Consider the following 10,671-nt stretch of genomic DNA (forward strand, 5'->3'; position numbering starts at 1 on the left):
AGCCAAAAAATCCATTGGAAATAGCCTGGTACCTTGCTTACAGGGTTTTCAGCAGCCTTACCTGGTGAGTAAAGAAGGTATCTTCCAAACATGTACAGGAATCTCAAGATATTTTGGGTACCTTAGGAATAGAGGAACTCACCCAAAACTTTTGGGTGTTGCAGGCAAAGTCTGACAGCAAGTCCTTGCCTTGACTTTTCATAAGGAATCTCCAGATTGAACTCCAAAGTTCAAGCTGGAGATTCCTTATGAAAAATTCCAGCAAAGCCCATTTAAAAGAACTTATATTGCTATTCCTATATTTATTGAAATAACAGATCGAGTTTATGGGTAAATTATTTTGTAAGTAAATTAGTTTTAATTTGGCTATTTTTGTTAAAAATGAGGGTGATTTTAGAGAGAAATTATATATCTTTGTGGATACTAGTTTCCAGTGTTGTCCTTCTCCTTCTCCTTCTCCTTCTCCTTCTCCTTCTCCTTCTCCTTCTCCTTCTCCTTCTCCTCCTCCTCCTCCTCCTCCTCCTCCTCCTCCTTCTCCTCCTCCTCCTCCTCCTCCTCCTTCTTCTTCTTCTTCTTCTTCTTCTTCTTCTTCTTCTTCTTCTTCTTCTTCTTCTTCTTCTTCTTCCTTTTAAGTCAGTGACAAAAAATTTAATGAGAAAATTTTAAAAGTACTTTAGGCAAATAAGACTGTGTCATTCTGAACTTGGGGTCACAAAACACGCTGGTCCTATTTATTTACTGTTTAGAGAGTGAGTTAAGCTCTTACAAAGAAAGCCATAGGGGTGAGGAGGAAAATAAAGTGACCAGCCTGGTAAAACGTCTCTGGCTATCAAGAACTGCCAAGCTGATCTTCCCTTGCCCAAGCCTAAAATGTATGAGGCACAAAGTGATTTTCAGCATGGGTAGTGGCATCATTGTAGAAAGGGGCTTAGAGGGTAATACAGAATTAGAATTTGGCCTTAGCAAATGCAAGACAGAGGAAGAGGGACACCTCTCTCACACATCATCACTATCCTGTAGCTAGTATCACATCATATGCCTTTAGAGAGACATCGATCTTGAAACAGCCCAGGCAATTCTCACCACTGCTTAGGATGCTCTAGATGTGGTAATTCCAGCGAGGCAGCTCCAGGTGGGGCAGGGTGATTTCACTCTTGGGCAGTGAGTAGATGCCTTCTTTGAAGGGACACTGGCAGGGAAGCGCATAGCTGTGCAGGGGCTCTGGGGAGAACCCTCCAGGGGGAATACAAATGTCAAATATATCACAGAGGCTGTCATAGATTCATATACCAATTTGTTTCACACACAGGACTTTGACCCAGAAGCTGGCCATTTCTTTCTGCACAGTTAACTCCACCTTCTGAGAGGCATCAAGGGTTACACTTGTCTGGGTTTGGGCACTGACAGTCACACTCCCAGGATGGACAATGAGGTTAGGTTGCACAATCAGGCTTTTGATCACCACAGGGTCCTTCCCCTCATCACAGTTTCCCCAGACAAGGCTCCTGAGGTGGAATGGCTGTTTTAGAAAGTCTTTTGCAAGGGCTGAAGCAAGAGGCAAGCCCAGGGTGATCAGCAACAAAGCCTACATCTGGGGCATCATTGCAAAGGGTGTGTCTGCACCGCAATAACTACCATTGTCGTCTGAGGTTTTGTTTCTACCTGCAAACTGGATTGGATTTTGAATTCTTCTAGTTTCCTCCAATATATGGCTATGATGCTCCACAGTAATACTTCTAATTATCCTCCCATCATTTGTCTTGGCATCACTGAGAACTAAAACTGGCCTTTTCTCAAAGCCTTGTAAGCTAACATGAGACAACTTGATATAACTGTCAGAGAAATCACCACAACAGCTCCTATATGGACAATCTTTGTGCCTATTTTCATAAGATCACCAGCCATTCAAACTGCAGACTAGGAAAATCTTTCAGATTGTCACTGCCTGCCTTCACGCTATCTGAAAATGCTTCAAGCCAGACAGCTAGAAATCTTGGCTGCATGCCTTTGGAACTCAGAAACCAGGATTATAGTATGTTTCAATTATTAACCACTTTTCCCCCATAGAGATGCCTCTTATTAGATACCTGATTGCTTGCACACGAGGTGGGCTTGGAGAGCCCACCTGCATCCCTACCCCCTGAAATGAGACATACTGATGAACTGAACTGATCTATTCTCAAGACTGAGACCGGTGTAATGAGATATGGAGCAATTTATCCACCCAGCTTCTGGAATATGAAACGTCTCAGAAAGTTTCAAAAGCAGGACTGACGGGGTTCAGAAGAGGCCTCCCCAAGATGTGCCACTTTGACATATGGATTATTTTGAGTTGAAGGCAATCCAGACTCTTCAGGCACATAAAATCTTTTTATCTCCTCCTTCAAGGACTTTAGTTAGGGGCCTTGCCCATAATGAGTTATCACCAGAAACAACTTTTTAATGACTCATCTTTAGGGCAGGGAAAACTTCTAATTACTGAACAGCTTATCTTATCACCCTGAGAATGACCTTCCTCCCTTGGGAAGCCCCGAGTGCCTTACCTCATTATTAGCTTGAAATGCCAATTATACTTCATTTTCTCTTTCTGTCTTTGAGCCTCTCTTGCATATGGGGCTCCCATACATACGTATGTAATTAAATTTGGCCACTTTCGCTTGTAAATCTGTCTCACATCTGTTTGATGATTAGACCAGTTGAAAGAACCTGGAAGAGAGGGTAGAAGAAAGTTTTATCCTCCCTCACAACCCTTCACTCTTCAAACTTTTCTTCATTGTTATGCCCAGATTTCAGGATCCCCAAGAAACCACATCAGGGAGCCAGCCATGTCTGATGCAAAAGCATAAGAGTCTTTATTCGAGCTAGCTCGGCTCCCCCACCTTGCCGACACAGCAGCAGGAAGCAGAGAGAGAGATAACTCTGTGTGGAGACCGGTTATATAGGGGGAGTTGTAGGAAGGGGAGGAGAAAGGACTGTGCTCTGCCAATTGGCCAGGCACAAATCTGTGTCTTGTTCCTGGGTGTGGCTAGCAGAGGCTTAGACTTCCGGGAAGAAGCTCCTTGCCAAGCATGTGGCCAAGGTAAGATGGAGCACTTACCCTGGGGCAAGGTGGAGGGCGTAGCCCTTACCCTGGGGCAAGGTGGAGGGCGTAGCCCTTACCCTGGGGCAAGGTGGAGGGCCTAGCCCTCGCCCTTTCATTCCCCCCTTTGTCTTGGAACTTCCGGCTCAATCATGAGACGGACTGCTTTTCTATTCCACCCTTGCTAGAGGCCCATACTGGGCATATCTTAACAAATGGTCTGGTGGAAGGGAAAGAAACCATTTTAGCTTTAACAACTTCTATTGAAATAGGATTTTTCTTCTTAAAATTCCTCCATGGCTATCAAAAAGCCAAATCAAGATTAATTTATCTACTGTCCTGATGTTTGCATAAACACAACAAGAATGGTAACTGACTACCTTTGCTGGAATCTCATGGTTGAATCTTAATGTGCCCCGTAGGGCCAGGAAGCCGCGCCACCCAGCTGCCTGCAGTATCTGCTGAGTTAGGTGAATCCCTCACCTGTAGCAACTCCACCTGAGCCCACGCTCTAGGCTCTAAGCCCATCTCAGTAGCCCTCCTACTTGTTGCGGCCCAGAGTGTGTGGGGGTTCCGCAGGAACGCAGAGGCATCCCTACTGCTCCCCTTCTACTCTTACCAACCGCCAATAATGGTAGGGCATGGGCCTGACGCTCCAGCGCCAGCCATCTTCAGGGCTTCCAAGCAGGATACCAGGCTTTCTTCGTGGCATTTTTACTGGCTTCAAGTCTTTAGAGCTCAGACAGGGCTCTTTAAAACATGATACTCCAGTCAAAGTTTTCCATTAATAAAACCACTATTAGGAACCAGTCTTATTGAATCTATGCAAAGAAATGTATTGCCATGACTTATTTATCATTGCCAATATTTCAGAGGAATTATGTAAGGAGAAAAACATACTGATCTGCTCTAAGATTTTCTGATTTTTCCTTGCCAATTCCTTTTCATGGAGTTATAACAAAACAGTAACTGTTGGCATTAAACTTTCTTTCTATGCATAACCATGCCTTAGACCTTCTATTCCAAACAGGCCTTTCCCAGCTTTCTACAGTTGAGGTTTGTACTACCCCTGACATGGGCATGGTTACGCAGGCCTGCAAGACAATATACAGGCTGCCAACCATCAACTGTCTCTCAACAGAGACCAAAACCTGATTGGCACCCTTCCCTGCCCAGTTGGGCACCTGCCCTCTTGGCAGCCAGACACCCTCTACTCTTGGGGTTCACCCCACACAGTCCCCTTCCAGGACAGCCAACATACATTCAAACCTGCAAGAGAATCAAAGGTCAATATAACATATCAATACAATGAAACATAATATTGGCATCATGGCCGCTTCAGGCAGCCAAATCCTACTAAAGTCTATTCTTGACCTTCCTATGAATTATCCTTGTCTCTTTGGAGCCATGTCCATGAAGATGCAGGCATCATCTCAGTCTATTACACAGTATTGTGGGGGCTCCCGGTAGCAGGAGTGATCGCGAGCAATGTTACCAGCATCAGGCAGGTCGAGCATGCCGTAGCTTGAGCTTGAGCGGGTTGCGTTGATCTCGATCGACGCTCCATTTGGTGACGAAGTCTTCCCGGATCACAGATGGACCCAGGTCGCGACGCCGTCTACCTTGAGAGCGGTGGGGGTCGTCAGCACCACAGTGTAGGGACCCTTCCAACGTGGCTCGAGGGTCTCCTGGCGGTGCCTTCTGCTGTAGACCCAATCTCCTGGTCTGTGCTGATGAGGAGGAGTTGGGGTTGGGCTGGTCTCATACAGATTCTAGAGCCCGTTGCCTTCCTTTCACAGGCAGGGGGAAGGGCCCATGAAATCTCTGTCCTGAAGAACTGTGAGCCCCATCCTTAAATGTCCCAATCAGACTAGAAAAGCCACAGATACCTTTTAAATTTACCCCAGAATTCAAAAATCCCAACCCAGCACAGAATATCACATAGCAAATCAAAGTTCCCAGCAAACAAACAGAGATGCTTACAAACATCAAATAAACATTTACACTTACACCTTTTCAGTGAACAAGTATTTTTACAGTCTTGGGCTCTTGAGCTGATAACAGGAACATCGCCCAAGTCCCCTGATGGGGGCCTGACAGGAACAGATGTGGGGGTCTTCCCTTTCCCACATTCCAGGACAGGATTCTTGACCTATGTCTCATTCAGATAGAAACGGTTTTCATCACAAACAAACAAACAAATCCAAAACCAGAAACCAAGAAAACTAAGGCCAAAAGTACCCTCTGATGTTTCAGGGGTACCAAGGAAGGAGAAGTTAGGCAGTGTCCAGCCCTTCTCACAATACACCACCAGTGACCAGTTCCAGCTTACTGGCCTACCATCCATTCAAAATTTCTTTCCTCCCATCACACCAAAGCCATACTTTTCAGTTAGTTAAAACTTTTAGCCTTAATTTTTAGGTGACATGTAAATAATTAACATTCCTCAGATTAACAATACATTCAAATTTAACAACAAGGATACATATTTAAGCAATAAGGACAGATCAATTTACAGAAGCAGAGACAGCATGCAATCCAAACCACAGCTGTAGGTAAACACATTATCTAGAGTCCTTGGGTAACCTATGTTAAACTTAGGCATATCCTGGGTCTCCCAAACACTGAGTTGCAAGTTAGCTGGAGCCCTCCCGACCCTGGGACAGCTGCACTGTCCCTCCCAGGCAAAGGAAAAATATGCCCTTGAATATCAGCATGAAACCACAGTCTCTATCTGACTTTTAGAAATTGGATTACTGCTATCAGTCCCTTTTAAAGACTTTGACATAACCTTTGATTGTCCTTAGTTTAAGGAAAGCAGGGTTTTCTAGATTTAAGAGATTAGCTTAAAAATAAATCCGAGAGGCAAGCTTACTTCTGCCCCATAAAACTCCGCCTTAAAGCTCCACCCCTGACTAAATCAGAGGGAGGGGCCTTTGCTGTTTCAAGATGGCGCCCCCCAGGGGAGCGGCAAACCATGCGGCCAACATGGCAGCTGCCAAGTCATGCAGCCCAAAATGGTGGCTGTACCAATAAGCAAAGGCATTTAGTTACCACAATAACACAATTTTTCCCAATTCAATCCAAACCTTAAACTTTTAGCTGGCAAGTCAAAATATTCAGCATTTCTCAATCAGTCTAGAATCTAGCTAGCATCCGTTTTTTTTTTCTTTGGGTAAATGATCAGTCTTGGGCTCCATCCTGCACATCTGCAAAGAGACTCTAGCTCAAAACTCTATCCAAAATCGGACAGTGCGCACATTAGTTTTAAGCCAGCTTTTCTCTCTACACGTGCACAGAAATCCCAGATGCATTTACTTGGGGAGGGGGTGACCTGTTTTCACAGATCCTCACTCAGATGCCCACCTGATCGAAGTCGTGGAGCCACACAAAGGAGGGGAGAGGGCAGGCCCCCTCCCTCCACACTCACACACTTTCACCAGACATTCACTCAGAGTTTAAACAATAACAACTTCCCAACTCCTGAGGGAGCTCTACAGCCTCCCCCAATCTCCTTGAAATGATCAATCACAATACCCAAAGGAGCAGTCTGAGTCCGTCCCATAACATCCGTCCAGTAAGTTCACAGAAAACAGAAAAACACAGACACAGACAAACAGAGGGCCCCAAAGAACAGCCTTCCAACTCCATGGAAGCAACTAGACTATGGCCTTACGCCAAACCAGCGGGAGCGACCCGCCTCGTCTCAGATTCTCAGATTGAGGGGGTTCCTACAGACCTTCCGACTCCGCGGAAGCAAAACTACACCCCTCCAGATGGAGGGTCGAGGCGTCCCCCAACTCCTCCCGCCCTTGATCCCCCTGTGCGTCCACTTAGATCATTGCGGGCGATTACAGATTTCAGAAGTGAGCTCACACAGAACAGATACAGAACAAGTCCCTGAACAGAGGCAGGAGAAAACTGCCTAGGAATGCTTCTCTTCTACCTTTTTTAAAAGATAGGCCAGATTCGAACCCTTAGCCAGTCCGAGTTTTGACGGTGAGTACCATCTAGAAGCCATTCCTCCAGATACAGGAAAAGTCCCTTAGAGATAACATATATCACACAGAACAGAATACACAACACACAGACACTTACCGCGGCCAGTCAGACTCTTCGAACTGGGGGTCCCTGGATGGTCTTGGGAATCCCAGACGAGCCCCCAAATGTTATGCCCAGATTTCAGGATCCCCAAGAAACCACATCAGGGAGCCAGCCATGTCTGATGCAAAAGCATAAGAGTCTTTATTCGAGCTAGCTCGGCTCCCCCACCTTGCCGACACAGCAGCAGGAAGCAGAGAGAGAGATAACTCTGTGTGGAGACCGGTTATATAGGGGGAGTTGTAGGAAGGGGAGGAGAAAGGACTGTGCTCTGCCAATTGGCCAGGCACAAGTCTGTGTCTTGTTCCTGGGTGTGGCTAGCAGAGGCTTAGACTTCTGGGAAGAAGCTCCTTGCCAAGCATGTGGCCAAGGTAAGATGGAGCACTTACCCTGGGGCAAGGTGGAGGGCGTAGCCCTTACCCTGGGGCAAGGTGGAGGGCGTAGCCCTTACCCTGGGGCAAGGTGGAGGGCCTAGCCCTTACCCTGGGGCAAGGTGGAGGGCCTAGCCCTCGCCCTTTCATTCATGGTTTGAATTTTGGGAAGATACATTGAACATTTAGCATTGTCATAGTATAAAAGTGAAGAATAGTTAGTAGTAGACAATTATCTTTCTGGGCCACAGGCAGGGAACGGTAACTTGAGGTCCTGGGTGATTCTGTACCAGTGTCTACCACAGAAATACAGGCACACCCTGAAATCTGCTTCACTTAGACGAGTGAAAAAATATGCTCCAGCAGAGCTGCAGCTGGTAAGACCCGAATACAATATCCCTAAATACCAGTATCATTATCTATTCCTCCACAATTCCTTGACTCTGAACTTCAGAATGAACTCTTGTTTTTCCCATGAAACAATTTTTTTATTCTTTCTCATTCCCTCAATTTACATTTTTAATGCTTAGTGAGTTCATGACACTATATGATTCTTTGTCGTAGGTGCTAATATACATGCAAAACTTTTGTGATATATTTTTTATAGATGAATAGAAAGCAAAGCCTCTGAGATGTCACTTGTATGTAGCATATGCATAAAGTTAAATTCAGAAAATAATAACAAGGAGGTTAATTTTCTTCCAATTGTGCATATAGTTTATTTTCTTTCGTTCACCTTTGAAAAAATGTAAGGGTTAATAGGAAGATGGGAAGAAAATCAAGGTTGTTGTAATATGCTACAGGAAACAAATACATCCTGACACATGCTGATATTTTACTCAAAGTTGTCCTTCCAGGTCCAACCCAAAGCCCCCAGGACCCTCTTTACATTGCCCCCTTTGGACATTGAAAAGGAGGTTATGAATATTGCCAGTAGGTGGACTGCCCTGTTCAATAAGACAATTTGACCTGCTCTGTTTCCTCTTCAACTCCATCTGCCATTCATTCCTCTTTCCAACAAAAAGCTTCTTCACAGCACCATCTAAAGAGGAAACAACGCTGGGAGGGTTGAGGGTGGGGAGGGAGGTAAGAAATCAACCGAAGGACTTGTATGCATGCATATAAGCATAACCAATGGACGCAAGACACTGTGGGGGGAGGAAGGGCGGTTTGAGGGCATGTGCCTGGGAGTAGGGGAGGCCGAGGGAAGGTCAATGGGGAAAAAAAGGAGACATATGTACTACTATTTGTAATACTTTAAACAATAAAATAATAAAATAAAATAAAATAAAGAGGAAATGGAATGGCTGTGGCTACACCTAAGTTCATAAGGCATGCACACTTAATAAATTATCTGTTTCAGGGCAAATTTCATTATGATAACTGAATGCTTGGTGCCATATACGTTCAATGGGAACTGCTTAGGAACAACTTATAACTGATTATTTATGGCCATTGGAAGTTAGAGTTCTATTCTGTGCTTAATGCCAAGTAGAATTATATTATGATAGATTCAAGCTAATAGATGTCTGTGAAAATGACATTGGGGACTCATTCTCTACTCTTTAAATGTAAAAGAAGTCATAAACAGAAAGAATATGTGAATAAGTATTCACTACAGAAGCCACCCGATCCAGTAGATTAGTCATTCACAAACTTTAGAATACATAAAAGTTACCATGGGACCTTATTAAAAATGTAGATTTCTATCTCTGTTTTTAGTAATTCTGACTGAGTAGGCCTGGAATGGATTATTACATGTGCCTCAACTGTTTTTTATGCAGGTAGTCAGTGGAGTACACAGTCAAAAAGCATGACATTAAATAGCAGAAACTGCTTGGGACAGGAAAAGACACCATTCAGACATGACAGTGTTTTGACTTAAAGAGCTATCTGTAACTTCCAAACATTTTTTTCTACTTTGATCCTCTTCATATGTATGCACTCTTTCACCACTACCTCATTACATAGGGATTTGAAAGTAATGGGAATAGGGTGGGAGAATACATGCCACTATGGTGGGGAGGGGGCTGTCACACATCATAGTTTCCAGGTGGGCATGTGGGAAGCCCTCAGAGATTCTGGTACTATTTCCTCTATTTTCTATCCCACTCACCAATAGGTAACTCTTATCTTGGAGAAAAGCAAGTGTCTCCTGGTGGGGAATTTCTGGTTGTGAGGAGACTTTTTATGACACCGAAGGCAGCATGGGACTGGCATTGTGGGTGAGTAGTATATAAGGCCTTGACCTTGGGTACGTTCCTTCCATTTGAGGGTAGTCCCTTCTCCATGAGGTCTTCCTCTCTAAACTCCAGCCTTCATTGATCTGAGCCAGGGGTGGGAAGTGGGGGGTCCTGCCTAAGGTTGTACAGGTTGAGCATGCATTTCCAAGGGCGAGGATAGCTGGAATCCAGTCCACATTCCACTTGCCAAGCTAGATGTTAGAACCAGGGCAAGGGCTGTGTCTGGCTGGAGGAAGTAGCACTTTTAAAAATCCACAGTAGGTCTCTGGTAGTTGGGACCCTGCTTTCTGAGTGGGTGCACACTCAAGGGTCTGTCAGTCTTAACACTCCCCTTGACTTCAGCAAAGTGGGTATTGGGGTGATAAAAAGAGAGAAAATAGAATACAATTTAGGAAGAACTTTGTTTACTGCCGCACATTCCAAGACTTAGAAAAATCTCTGCTTTTTGACAATAATTGAACCACATGAAGAGACTACCAATATGACCTCCTCTGGGCTATGCTCATCTAGCCATTGGAGAACAAATTCCTAAGCCAGTGACACATTATTCCCTGGTGTCCTGTCAATCTTCTTAGCTGCCAATTTCCAGCTTATCAGCTAGACATGTTTAATGCTTGAGGCCAAGGTACTGCAGTGTCTTTTAATTGACTAATTGCAAAGAGCTTTACTGCAGTATCTCATCAGTATACAAAGTATAGTGACTCCAAGTTGGAAAATGCTTCAGAGGCATCACAAAACTTCTATGAGAAGAGATGTCTCATTAAATACCACCCATTCAAGAGCTCAGAGGAATAAGGGAGAAGCTGGGAGGAAACAAGCTTGAAAGAGGTGTTTTACTCTTCACTCTAACTCCTTCCCCCATTTCCCATGTCAAAGT

At 44.6% G+C, this 10,671-nt stretch overlaps 1 pseudogene; it reads right to left on the reverse strand.

Moving 5' to 3' along the window:
- Positions 1-1,009: 1,009 nt before the first annotated feature.
- LOC139008824 (ganglioside GM2 activator pseudogene) lies at positions 1,010-1,603 on the reverse strand (annotated as a pseudogene).
- Between the last annotated feature and the right edge of the window lie 9,068 nt (positions 1,604-10,671).

Source organism: Myotis yumanensis, unplaced genomic scaffold (assembly GCF_028538775.1).
Source record: "Myotis yumanensis isolate MYYU_CA2020_CCGP unplaced genomic scaffold, mMyoYum1.0.hap1 SCAF_1, whole genome shotgun sequence".
NCBI lineage: Eukaryota > Metazoa > Chordata > Mammalia > Chiroptera > Vespertilionidae > Myotis > Myotis yumanensis.